Source organism: Colobus angolensis, unplaced genomic scaffold (assembly GCF_000951035.1).
Source record: "Colobus angolensis palliatus isolate OR3802 unplaced genomic scaffold, Cang.pa_1.0 Scaffold104, whole genome shotgun sequence".
NCBI classification, from domain to species: Eukaryota; Metazoa; Chordata; class Mammalia; order Primates; family Cercopithecidae; genus Colobus; species Colobus angolensis.
Window position 1 is genome coordinate 3,952,042 of NW_012111364.1, and position 14,291 is coordinate 3,966,332.

Sequence of the window (14,291 nt, forward strand, 5' to 3'; positions counted from 1 at the left end):
GTAAATAAGTGAGACGATGGGTCTTTTTACTAATCCATATTTACATGTATTGTCTGGATTTTTACTGGTGACAGTGAATCTAGTTAATAGCCATAGTGCTCTATAGAAAAGTACATTGAAAAGCTAAAAACGTCATATAAACATAAGGGAACATCATATGTGAGTTAACTATTATTATTGTTTGCTTTTATGATGTAAACAAATGATCAACATTTAAAACCATGATTGAATTTATTAGTGCAATTCACTAAAATAACTGAAATAGTCTTTGGTATGAAAAGACCTGCTCAGCTGGGTGAATCGTGAAACTACATGGACACTTTGTGCCACACAGCTCTGTTGATGTCCACGAAGAGCTATTGATTGTGGGTGAGAGAGGAATTCAGCGGATAAGCATCTAGTAAAACAAAACATAGCTCTCTAGGCAGAGATGGATTTACCAGGAAACCAATGAAGCACAAGCTTTGAGGCCTCTTACAACCTCCTACTGACCCCTTACTTCCAAGTCCTTGCAAGGGGCCTTAGGAATGTCTGTGAGTATTTGCTTTTGTAACATTCCCCAAAATACAGTGTTTTCTATGAAATCAGTTAAGATAGCTCTCTCTTCACTTTAGTTTCTTTATACTTTTCTCATGGGAAGTACACTACAGTAATTGGAGTGATTGCAGTCATTTTTGAGATCTGGCTAAAAGGAAGCTGAAGATGCATTGAGATTGAGTGTACTATGGTATATTTATGCGATTCACAGTCTCTTCCATGGATATTCCTATGTCATTACTAGCTTTCACTATGTAGGAATGACTTTCTATTATCCTCCTTTCCAGTTGAGGTGTTGTCAGGTCACAAGGATGTCAACATCCGACTCAGAGGCATGTCACTATATAAACATGCCCAACAGTATCAGACAGTGGAAACATATGTGTGATGACGAAAAACTTGGTCTTGAAATACATATACTCAAAAGCTAGTCTTTGGAAATTCGTCCATATCCTATAGCTTATAAAAGAAGAAAACAATAACCTTAAAAATTTACACAATAGTACTAGTGATGAGCTATGAAACTTAAATAAATTTTTCTAAATTATTATTAATAAAAATTTTCTATCAACTATGCCAGAAGCCTGAATTTTATCTTCCTATTCTCTTTATAGAAAATGTTACAACACTTTTGTCATGTGAGGAGATAGTCAAAAAGTATACAGCCAAAAAAAAAGGAAAAAGTATTATAGAAGTGTGTATTAATAAAAATATACATTTTGCTTGTATTTTGTACGGTAGATATTTGTCAGCTTTTAAAATTATATAATATGTTGTTATTTTTCTCTTTCTAAATAATATTCACTATTGTATCTGATTCTGCATGAATAATTTTGCATTCTTTTTTATGAGGAGAGTCCAGATAATCTAAGCTTCGGACCTCATAAATCATGGCTTTGCCCCTTACTTGAGAACTTTGCAAAGAAGAATGCCAGCCAGTGAAAGTTCAGAGAGGAAGGAAGAAGAAACTGTCCAATGACCTTTTTACTTATGGCTTTCTAACTTGATTCTTGACACCGTCACCAAGGTCAGCCTGCATGGGAATAGGTTTCTTTCTCTTTATTTAAATATCTAATTCTCCCCTACAGAAGTGCATCAAAATTGTTTCAATCAGTCATCTTTATTGCAAGATTATTAGTAGTTTTAAAAATATATATTCTTTTGACATTATTTTTCTACATAAAAAATATTGCTTTCATTTAAAAAATTAAAGTTATTATTTTAAAGAACTTGGCTCAAACATGGACAAGGTGAGAGTGGTTCCCATTAGCACAGTTCAAATAGATTTTAAGTTTATATTATTGCCTCTTTACTACATGAGAGGCCCTAGAATTACCTACATAATTAATTACAATTTTAGTTTTTAAATGCGTGAAAAAGTAAGAGGAAGGTGAACAAAAGTCATATGATAGATGCTAAATATTCAAGCTTATAGAACATCCTTTTCTGAGGGAAGCACAACCTATTTATTGCAAGCTATTAATATCTTGCATCTCCTATCCTGTCGGAGTAATCTGTGGAGAGACATTTGATTGATTATCTCTGGAATCCGCCCTTCCCCACTTCCTTCTCTGGCCCCTCCTTGTCCACACGGGCCTCTGTAGAAACCAATGAGGGATGAAAGTCTCTGGAGAGTGCTGCCAACCTCACCTTGCTCCAAATCTCCACAAAACACAACCAACCTTCCAGACACAAAAGAAGCACCTCCTGACTCCATCTCTTTTTCTTGTTTTCTCTCTTTACAGGCATACTGGTATTTTTTCACAGGGAGATAATTCTCATTCACATCTAGGAAGAAAATTTCACTCTCAAAACTGTTGGTGAGAGACTCCTTTAAGAGAGAGCTTCTCTGTTCTTGTGGAGATGATTTAGTAAGGCAGTGCTGGAGTTCAAACTGAGTCTGCACGGGTCTACCTTGCCTCACTTTTAAGCTTTTACAAAGAGAGCTTTTTGAAAGAGAAAAGTGCCTTCCAAAAGGGAACTCTAGAAAGAGGAAGAATGAACAGGGCTGAAACTTTGAGAGAAAACGGAAGGAGTTGGAAGATGGAGGGAGGAACCAAAATAACTAATAAGAATTTCTGGGGCCAGGTGCAGTGGCTCACACTTGTAATCTCAGCACTTTGGGAGGCTGAAGTCGTGGATCACTTGAGTTCAAGAATTCCAGAGCAGTCTGGGCAATATGGTAAGATTCTGTCTCCACCAAAAATACAAAAATTAGCTGGGCATGGTGGTGCCTGTAGTCCCAGCTACTTGGGAGGCTGAAGCAGGAAGATCCCTTGAGCCCAGAGGTTGAGGCTGCAGTGGGCTGTATTCATGCCACTGTGCTCGAGCCTGGATGAACAAGTGAGACTATCTAAAAAAAAAAAAAAATTATTAGTTTCTTCTTATGAAATATACAATATAGGTCCCCTCTTTTTGCTCCTGTGTGAGAATGTTAAGAAAAGTCTTTGGCTTGATGTGCAGACCTGATTCCTCTGGATTCCTTTTGAGAGAGAGGTTAGAACAAGAACTGAGGCCTGGTTCCAGTAAGTGCCTGGATGCAAGACAGCAGGGGAGCTGACATCCTGGATATACAAGATAACAGTGTGGAGAATAAAGGAGTGAAGAAAATTAATAAAACATGGAATATCTTAATAAGACTGCAAGGAAGCATACAGAGAAATATGGAAAATACAAAGATAGCTGTTTTATTGTAGCATAGACATGGACTTTATGGCCGGCAATTTAGGGGTTTTAAGATCTTTATGCTGTTTACTTGTGGTATATATTTGACAAGTAATTTCCATTTCCGAAGTCATTTGTTCATCTGTAAAATACGGACACTAATTCATATAACTTTCCTGGGTAGGAAAAGTTTCTATTTTTGGTGAGAATTGTTTTTTTCTTTTCATGTAGTATATATTTTATTAGTTTGTACTAATACATTCTCATATTACAAAAGCAATTTAGTGGAAGAATCTTCCTTCTGATATTTGAATCGTGTGAAATAACACAAACAGAACTATACATTCAAAAAAATTCTCAGTTAGATAGCAAAAAATGACAAGTTAAACAACAAAAAAACTTTTCCTTTCTCACAGGTGGACACTGAAATGGACCTAATTCGGTTTTCCTATTAAAAGCCCCCACAAACAAAAGTAATTTTAAACCTATTTAAAATGAATAAAAAATTGGTTTACTAAGTTACTGGTCTCCAGCACCATTTTCTGTTTTTGGTTGTTTGGATGCAGGTTCTTCTTTGTTTCTTCTCTTGCTCTTTTCATAGGTCCAACTGCACCATTTTCATCATGTGCATCATCACTAGCAAACTTTGTTTTCTTGCTCTGAAACTGTACTTTTCCTTTACCAGACCCAGCCTGGGCAGCTTTATTACCCTTTCCTTTTGCTTTAAATCTGCAACCTTTAAACTTCCATTTGTTTAGGAATTCTTGTTGGTCTTCTATTAATTTTTTCAGTGCTTCTTTTGCCACCTCTCCTTCTAGTACTTCCCAAGTCACTTCTTTGTTCCTTAATTGTAGGTTTTTATTTGCATCTTTGGCTTTATCCAATGTTTCCTTGACTTTTTCTTTGAATAGAATTATCCCCTCTTTTGCTCCTCTAATGAAGTCTATCCATTTTATTTCACTATGATTTGAGAAAAGGATGTGTAAATCTTCTCTACAGTTCTGATCATCTAAATCACCCGAAAATTTCAGCAAGCATCCAATCTTTTCTTCTAGAGATTTCATTTCAGCATCTTCTAACTTTTGTTTTGCTTCTTGCTCTTGTTTAGCTCTTAATTTAGCTTCCACTTTATTTTGTTTTCTTTCTTCATTTATTTTTTTGGCAAAGTGATCGTCCTTGAAAAGTATTATCAGGTCTGTGTCTTTGTACTTCTGGCCAGAGGTCTCTACAAACTTCTTAGCAGATTCAATGCTATCAAACACAACAAAAATTGATCCTTAAATGCTTTATGCACTGTTCTTCTCATCTGAATATTTAGTACTTGATCTTTATCTTCTAACCATTCTTTCATGCCATCAAGATTTGCATCAGTTGGGAAGTCTTTAATATAAACAGATCTGTTTTTTACATCATTTTAATACTCATCAGTCACTTCACGTAGGGGTTTGCTTGGAGATCTTCTGATTTTAGTTTTATCTTCACTGATTTCCGTGAGTTCTGCCTTGGATTTGCTGAACGCTTCCACAAGTACGTTAAAGTCTGTTGTTAGACGATTCAACCTGTTGAATTTTATCATTATCTCCAAAGGTACTCAGACTTCATCCAGTTATATCTTTTCCTTTAAAAACTTGTCCCGTGGCAACCTGAAATCTCCAAAATAATACTCAATTTGTTGACAGATTTTGGCCTCCAGGGCAGCCATCTTTTCATTATCACCATTTTCAGTGATTGTGGCTGAGAGATGGCCACTAGCCTTCAGTGAGACTAGAACGCGGTGGAGGTAAAAAAACCGTAATGGGGATGGGGGCAGTCATAGTCCCGTCTCAAAGCAACCGCAGCTGCCTGGGCACCAGCCACGTGCGGGGAACCCCAGGCTGCCGCATTCCTCGCAGGGGCAGTCTCGTCGCCGTCCGCTCCCCCTCCGCTATGCCGCCTCCGGCTGCAGCCCACGCTGCGCTCAGCCTGAACGTGAGGAAGGTGAGGGGCTAACGGACACCGCGAGAGGCAGTAAGGAAGGGAAACTTGCAGTTGTGCGCCAGCAAAGCGGGCCCTTTTGTAGCTTCTCTTTGGTGAGAATTTTTAACAAATGGTACGAAAGTGCATTATTGGAATACTTGAACTCTTATTTCTTTTTATTTTATTTATTATTTTTTTGAGACGGAGTCTCGCTCTGTCACCCAGGCTGGAGTGCAGTGGCCGGATCGCAGCTCACTGCAAGCTCCGCCTCCCGGGTTTAGGCCATTCTCCTGCCTCAGCCTCCCGAGTAGCTGGGACTACAGGCGCCCGCCACCTCGCCCGGCTAGTTTTTTGTATTTTTTTAGTAGAGACGGGGTTTCACCGTGTTAGCCAGGATGGTCTCAATCTCCTGACCTCGTGATCCGTCCGCCTCGGCCTCCCAAAGTGCTGGGATTACAGGCTTGAGCCACCGCGCCCGGCCTCGAACTCTTATTTCTATATGGCCACTGTGGTCTCTGATACAAGGTAAGGTAATGCTTATTTATATTATAATTACTGCAGCTCTAAACCCCACTGGAAATCAGCCCTCAGCATTCTCCTAGCCTTTTCAGTGTTCCAGGTTATTGCCTCATGTTTAATCCAGAGCAATGCCCACAGCTATTCTAGAGACACCACTGCTGATGGCCTCATAGAGCCTGGTATAGGGAGGACTCTGAGTGCTCATATTTTTCACAGCACACCTGAGAAGGGGCTGTGACTTTTAACATCTAGAATTTGTTGGAGTGTTAGATTAAAACAGAAACACAACTTAGGGGGTGAATTCCACCTGCCTCAGTCTTCAGAGGCAGGCTGTCTACCTAGCTATTCACCATTCTCTGAGACAGAAGGCAGTTCACCCACCACTGAATGCTCTAGGCATTTTCTCACCTCAGAGTCTAGGCCTGATTCTCTCCTATTCCCCAAGGATAAAGCGAATGCTTATCTCTCAAGGCCAGAACTTTGCTCATTTCCCATCTCACACTTAAATTCTTAATGGGTTTCTTTCTCTTTTTTTTTTGAGATGGAGTCTCACTTTGTCGCCCAGGCTGGAGTGCAGTGGTGCCATCTCAGTTCACTGCAACCTCCGTCTCCTGGGATCAAGCGATTCTCCTATCTCAGTCTCCCAAGTAGCTGGGATTACAGGAGTGCCCCACCATGCCCAGCTAAATTTCATATTTTTGGTGAGATGAGGTTTCGCCATGTTGGCCAGACTGGTCTCAAACTCAAGTGATCCGCCTGCCTCGGCCTCCCAAAATGGTGGGATTACAAGCATGAGCCACCACACCTGGCCCTTACTGGGTTTCTTAACAGTAAAACACATGCCTTTTCTTCAGGTGGGTACCTCTGCCACCACCACAGGGAAGAATCTGCTCTGTGACCCAGAAAAGACTGTCAAAGTATATGGTATACATTTGACTAAGCCTGGCTTATGTGTACTCAAAGACATACACACACACGCACGATGATTAATGTAGCATGCCCAGTCCAGCCTACATTGCCTACTGTTTCAAGTCCAGTTCTGCCCCTGCTGAATTTTTTTTCCTCCAGTCTAGGCTGGAGGAAAGATGGCTCCTGATAGATTATGAGAAAAATGCATCTCTAAGGATATCTCCTGGGGGAAAAGGATTATTGTTAACATATGGGCTGTTCTTGCATTTGATTTAACATTTGTCTCTTGGTCTGAAACATCTGCTTTGGAACATTTCACTGCAGTATGATTCCCCAGAAGTAATGAGGAAGTAGTAACTCCTACCAACAGGCCCTTCCACAGGGGTCCTTCCCAGAATAAACACAAAGTACTGCCTGTATTTCAGGGCGCCAGATCTGCTAGTATTTTTGCCAAAAGGCAATTTTTTCAAATACCAAAATAGAAAAGGTTGAAGTGACTTTATGTATTTGTCATATGACCCTTAATGGCTATCATTAAAAGCAAAAGAGAGAGAATGACATACAGTGCATTTAATACATATAACAAAGATGTTATTTAACTGAATGTGTATCTTAGAATTTGAATAATTGTTTCTTATGAACTGTTTTTCACATTATCGACAGATGTTTAAAAGTCAAATCTATTGACATTTTGGATGCATATGTAGTAAAAAATATACACTATACTAAAATTTATTTCTATTAGCTTAATTAGCATGCATTATCCTTAAACATGTCTAGACCAAAATCTAAGTCAAAAATTTTAAGCCCAAAATGATTCTGATAAATAATTTTCTTCTTTGAAAATAGTCAAAAAATTTACTACCAAATACACTTGCCAATGGCTGAGTAGGGTTTTCTGCTTGTAATAATATGTTAAGCCATTTTTAACAAATATAATCAAGCTCTAACAGTCTTCAAACTAAGTACCAAACCATAACCATTAAATTACAAACATGAAATAGCTCTTCTTAATGTTAAAAATGACAAATAAAACATTATTTTGTATAAATTTAAGGGATACAAGTGCAGTTTTGTAATATGGATGTATTATATGTTAGTGAAGTCTGGGCTTTTAGGTAACCATCACCCAAATAGTGAACATTGTACCCATTAAGTAATTTCTCACCCCTCATCCTCCTGACCAACCCATCTTTCTGAGCCTCCAGCGACTATTATTCCACACTCTATGCCCATGTGTACACTCTAGCCCCCATTCATAAGTGAGAAAATGTGGAATTTGTTTCTCTGTTTCTGAGTTGTTTCATTTAAGATAATGGCTTCCAGTTGCATCCATGTTGCTGTAGAAGACATGATTGCATTCTTTTGTGTGGCTGAATAGCATTCCATTTATATGTTTACCACATTTTCTTTATCCAGTCATCTGTTGACGGACACTTCGGGTTCCTACAGCACTTATTACATTGGTTTGGAAATCTTGCCCATCTTCCTGATTAGGCTCCTGGCTTTGTTTTATGCTTCCTACTCTCAGTTTTCTTTTGGCCCAATTCTTTTCCTTCAAAAAAATTTTATATTAATTTGTTTTATATTGCAGAAGCAATACATAGACACATATATGCATTCTAACAATTTGAAGTCTATGCAAACATTAAAATGCCCTTTCCTACTCCATTTCCAACTCCTTAAGATACCAACTATAGCAATTTGATAAGTATTCCTATAGACATTTTTCTAAGCTAATACCATCATTTAGAAAGACAGACATGAATATTTTAATTTACAATTGCAAACAAATAAATATTTATATAATGCACTGTGAGACTTCCTTTTTCACTTGGTATATGATGGACTTTTCTACAAATTAATATATATTAGATCCAATTCACTTTACTGCAGAGTATTTCACAATATAACTTTCAGTATAAGTGTTTTAAAATATCTTATGAAAATTACATGAGATAATACTAATATATTTTCACATTGCATGACACAAAGCAAGTTATCAGTAATTTTTGTTGTTATTCATAGTAATTATGAGGGACAGGATTCCAAATTTTTACCCCTAAAATACCTCTAAAATCTCTTTCCTATTTTACTCCTAAAATACCTGTAAAATCTATTTCCTACCGTGGAACTTAATTTTATTGGAGAAGTTTATGAATATTCCCACATACTTAAATGTAAGAAAGATATCATATGAGCTCTTTTAGAGGAACAGGGTAAGAAACAGCACAGACATCTTCATTGTGGAAATGTTTATATATTTTTTCTATTAAATTAGTGTCATTTATGACTTTAGATTTTAGTTTATCTGACCATATTGTAGTGGTTCTAAAACATAGACCAACGTTCTTCAACTCTCTATTGAGAGTAGGAAATCTTTGTACCTGCCCTTGAATCTGAGCACGTTTATGACCAGTTCAATCAGTAGAACACAGTGAAAGAAATACTGTGTGATTTCAGAAAAGGCCATTCGGCTTCCACATCGTTCTCTTGGGATGCTTGCTCTGGGATGAGCCAGCCACCCAATAAGAAGTCTGCTTATTCTGAATCTATCACGTTCAAACAAACGAACAAGCAAAGAACCCCCAAACCCAAAACATTACTGTTCACAAATTTTTTTTATGCTGAGGGATCAAGTATGATGTAACAAACAAAAATATTAAAAAGAGGGTGAATAAAAACAGAAAATGGTAAGAATAGTATCTGGCTGCTGTGACTACTGGTCATATTTTCCAGTTTTTTAGAATTTTATATCAGACTTCCCAAAACACTTATTTCAAAGCATGCATTGACATTATTATCAAAACCAAATATAAAGACAGACAAAAAAAATCATATTATTCTTGATATATTAAACTTTAATAAGTTGTTATTTTAAAAAGTTTCCCTCCTTGTTCTCTAAATATATAGTTATTAACTAAAAAGAGGAAAAAATTTAGAAGTCCAAGGATAGACTAAGTTTATTATTTCTACCTAAAGGATGGGAAGAGATTAAAATTATTCATTGAAATATTAGTCTTTTTGTGGGGACTGTAGACCAAACAAAATATTTTCGCATGAGTGAGGGACTGTTTTTCTGTGAGTAATATAATTAGTAAAGGTGTTTCATAGCATGCCAGAATTAAAAATATGGTGAAATAAGCCATATGGCACACAATAAATCAGAGTGAGTCACATGAGAATTAGATGTCAGGTCTATAAGTTACATGCTTTGTCTTTTTAAAAAGCATTTACAGCTGTAAACTGACAGTGGCACACATACAAATGTACACACACAAACACAAACCTATTTTCTTCTTATTCAGTATAATTTAAAGTTCTTGGAATTTTTTGTATGTTTTAGTAATAACATTTTGATTTTATGACATAAACAATACTAATACAGTAATGCCATTAAACAATGAAATAAAATTATGACTATTCAAATTATATATGTAAACCCGTGAAAGGTAATATCACTGCATTAGGTATTTATTTCTTAGTAAAATGTTCGGCAATGTTGAGGCATATATTAGAAACAAGAACCTAATGCTGATTTAATAAAATAAAAAAATTTTCTAATTTGTTTTTCCAAATAGTCTAAGGAAAAGTCTTGCTGAGAATTGTGTTGTCATTGCTATGGCTGTTGCTCTTAATGTTGATACTATGTTATTACTGAACCTCATTATACTTTCAAGTATAAAAGGAGCTGGAAGAAACTTATGGCATAGTTTTATAGACCATAAATTTCTCAAATTCATAAGATCCTAGGATACCATAGTCTCAGTAAATGTTTACTGACGGAATTAAATTAAAATGGATACTTTGACATAATATAACGAATGATATATAGCCATTATTACTGTAGACACTGGCAGATATAAACAAGATTTTATTTGATTTTTAACAGCATAAAATGTTTCTCTCTTCCTTTAGAGAAGACACATGCTCATTAACATCTTATTACTGTAATTCTTAAACTCCATCATTATCCTTGAACTTCACCTTTAGTCAACTCCTTTTTTCTTCTGCCTGACTGCTTTACTCTCTAGGTTGTGTAGACTACTTATTATGAGAATTTCTTTATGCTTTGTGATTTTGTGGGAAGCTTAGGGAAAAAAAAGGAACAGGCACCAAGGTTTTTTTATAGACTGCACCTATAAAGAAAATAAATCAAAAGTAACAGTATGGGCACTTGTGGCCTGATTACACAAAAATTTAATTCCTTGAATTACTAACAAGTAGCTTTGACAATAACAATTTGGCAAACTGTTAAACAACTGAAATGTTGTTGAATCAATTAGAAATCAGACCCAACTTTTGGTATAACAATTTTGTGGAACATGCCTCAGTGAAGACTAGCTTTTTGCTTCTGGTGATGGGAATAGACTTGGGAGCTTGGGGAAAAGACTGATATGGAACTGAGTAGGACAGCTGTGTTGAATACAACATTTATTAGATAATGCAACTCACAAATTTAGCTAAGTGAGCTGTGAGCTAAAGCAAAGTGCCCTGAGGTAGTCAAAGACATGGTCAAGGAGGGATCTATAACATTATTATCACCAGTCAAGCTCAAAAGAGAGCTTGGATCATAAAAATGAGTTGCCTCTAGCAAAAGAAGTATAGGATTAGGGAGAGGGGCTGTTCATGTCACACATACCTTATTTTCTCATTGAATCCAAATTAGATAGATAGGTAGATGAATATATTGATATACATTCTTGTATGCCAGTGTACATTATAGCACTATTCAAATTAGTCAAAATATGGAAACATTCCAAGTTTCCATCAACAGATGAATGAATAAACAAAATGTAATATGTATACATTAATAAAATATTATTCCATTAAGAATACTAACAATGCCCAAGGTGAGAATCAAATCAAGAACTCAACCTTTTACAACAGCTGCAAAAAGAAAATAAAATACCTAGGAATATGCGTATCTAAGGAAGTGAAAGGTCTCTACAAAGGGAAACTGTGAAACACTATTGAAAGAAATCATAGATGACACAAACAAATGGAAACACATCTCAAGTTCATGGATTGGATGACTCAGTATTGTGAAAATGACCATGCTTTCCAAAGCAATCTACAGATTCAGTGCAATTCCCATCAGAATACATACATTATTTTTCAGAGAATTTGAGAAAACAATCATAAAATTCAAATGGCACCAAGAAAACGCTCGAATAGCCAAAGCAATCCTAAGCAAAAAGGACAAATCTTGAGGCTTCACTTTACTGGACTTCAAATTACACTGATGCAGGACAGGCAACCCCTAGAACTGGGGATTAGCCTGGGAGGGTTCTTGGCTTCTCCGAGGGAAGAATTCAAGGGCGAGCCAATGGTGTTGAACTTTTATTGAAGTGGTAGTATACAGCAGCAGCAGAGGTACTGCTCCTTGGGGAGCAGGGCTACCCCATTGACAGTATGCTCAGAATAGCAGCTCAGAGGCAGCTCTGCACTGATATTTATACCCAGTTTAACTTATATGAAAATTAAAGAATGGTTTATACAGAAATTTCTAGGAAAAAGATGGAAACTTCTGGGTTGTTGGGTTGTTGCTGTGGAAAGGGGCAGTAACTTCCAGGTGTTGCTGTGGCAATGGTAAACTGACATGGCACACTGATGGGCCTGTGCTATGAAAAACTGCTTCTGCTCCAGCCTTGCTTTATCTAGTCTTCAATTTTGGTCTGGTATCTGAGCGCCGCCTCCAGAGTCAAGTCTTGCCTCCTACCTTAATACTGCAGGCTACTACCAAAACAGCATGGTACTCATATAAAAGCAGGTACATAGACCAATGAAACAAAATACAGAACCCAGAAGTAAAGCCAAATACTTACAACCAACTGATCTTTGACAAAGCATAAAAAAACATAAGTTGAGGAACAGACAACCTATATAATAAATGGTGCTGGAAAAACTGGCTACATGTAGAAGAATAAAACTGGATCCCTATCTCTCACTTTATTCAAAAATCAACACAAGATGGATGAAAGACTTACCATCTAAGATCTGAGACCATAAAAATTCTAGAAGATAACCTTCTGGACATTGGCCTGAGCAAAGAATTCATGACTAAGATCTCAAAAGCAAATGCAACTAAAACAAAATAAATAAATGAGACCTGATTAATTAAAAAGCTTCTGCACAGAAAAAAAAAAAAATCATCAGAGTAAATAGGCAAGCCACAGAATGGGAGGAAATCATTTGCAAATCATTGCATCTGGTAAGGGACTAGTATCCAGAATCTATAAGAAACTCAAACAAATCATGAAAATAAAACAAATAATCTCATTAAACAGTGGGCAAATGAGATGAATAGACATTTTCAAAAGAGGATATACAAATGGCCAACAAACATAAGAAAAAATGCTCAGCATCACTAATGATCAAGGAAATGCAAATTAAAACACAATAAGATACCATCTTACTCCTTCAAGAATGGCCACTATTAAAAATTCAAAAACCAGTAGATATTGGTGTGGATGCAGCAGTGAAAGGGTGACACTTATACAATGCTGGTGGGAATGTAAATTAGTACAACCTCTATGAAAAACAGTATGGCGATTCCTTAAAGAACTAAAAGTAGACCTGTCATTCAATCTGGCGTTCCCCCCATTGAGTATTTACCCAAAAGAAAGGAAGTCATGGTATGAAAAAGACACATGCACATGTATGTTTATTGCAGCTCAATTCATAACTGCAAAGGTATGGAACCAACCTAAATCCCCATTGACCAATGACTGGATAGAGAAAATGTGGTACATATACACCATGGAATACTACTCAGCTATAAAAAGCAATGAAATAATATCTTTTGCAGCAGCTTAGATGTGCTGGAGGTCATTATTTAAAGTGAAGTGACTTAGGAATGGAAAACTAAACACCGTATATTCTCACTTATAAGTGACAGCTGAGCTATGAATATGCAAAGGCATACAGGGTGATATAATGGACTTTGGAGACTCAGAAGGGGGATGGAGGAGAGTTGGTGAGGGATAAAAAACTACGTATTGGCTACAGTGGGATGGGTGATGGATGCACTAAAATCTCAGCCTCAGAATTTCCCACCCTGTAATTCATCTATGTAACCCAAAACCACTTGTACCCCAAAAGCTATTTGAAATAAAACAATTAAATTAAAAATATATGTATACACTAATGGAATATTATTCGGCCATAAAAAGCAATTGAAGCTCTTCATTTATAAAGAATATGAAGTATAAGCAATTTCATAGTTATAGAAAGGTAGATGATAAATAATAAGTGATATAGCTATGGTTGCTATTATGTCTATATCTATATATAATTACACTTTTGATTGGTGTTTTCCTAATAACTAACAAGGGTGAGGATCTTTTTATGTGCTTATTGGCCATTTGTATAACTTCTTTGGAACAATGTTTATTTCAGCTTTTTACCATTTTGTAATTAGGTTATCTTTTTGTTGTTGAGTTGTAGAAGTTCTTTGTATATTTTGATATTAAGCTCATCATATATATAATTTCCAAATATATTTTCCCATTCTGTAGATTGTTCACTTTGTTGATAATATTCATTGAGTCACAAAGTTTTTAATACTGATGAAGTCCATCCTATCTTTTCTGTTGTTGCTGTTACTTGTGTTTTTTGGTGTCATATCTAAGGACTCATTGTCAAATCCAAATTTTATTCTATGAGTTTTGTAGCTTTAGCTCTTATATTTAGGTCCTTAACCC

The 14,291-nt window shown here is 36.4% G+C and overlaps 1 pseudogene across 1 annotated transcript; it reads right to left on the bottom strand.

The window, feature by feature from the left end:
- Nucleotides 1-3,720: 3,720 nt before the first annotated feature.
- On the bottom strand, nt 3,721-4,931 carry LOC105512457 (annotated as a pseudogene). The gene has a single exon (XR_001001857.1). The product of XR_001001857.1 is annotated as a lupus La protein pseudogene (transcript).
- Nucleotides 4,932-14,291: the final 9,360 nt, after the last annotated feature.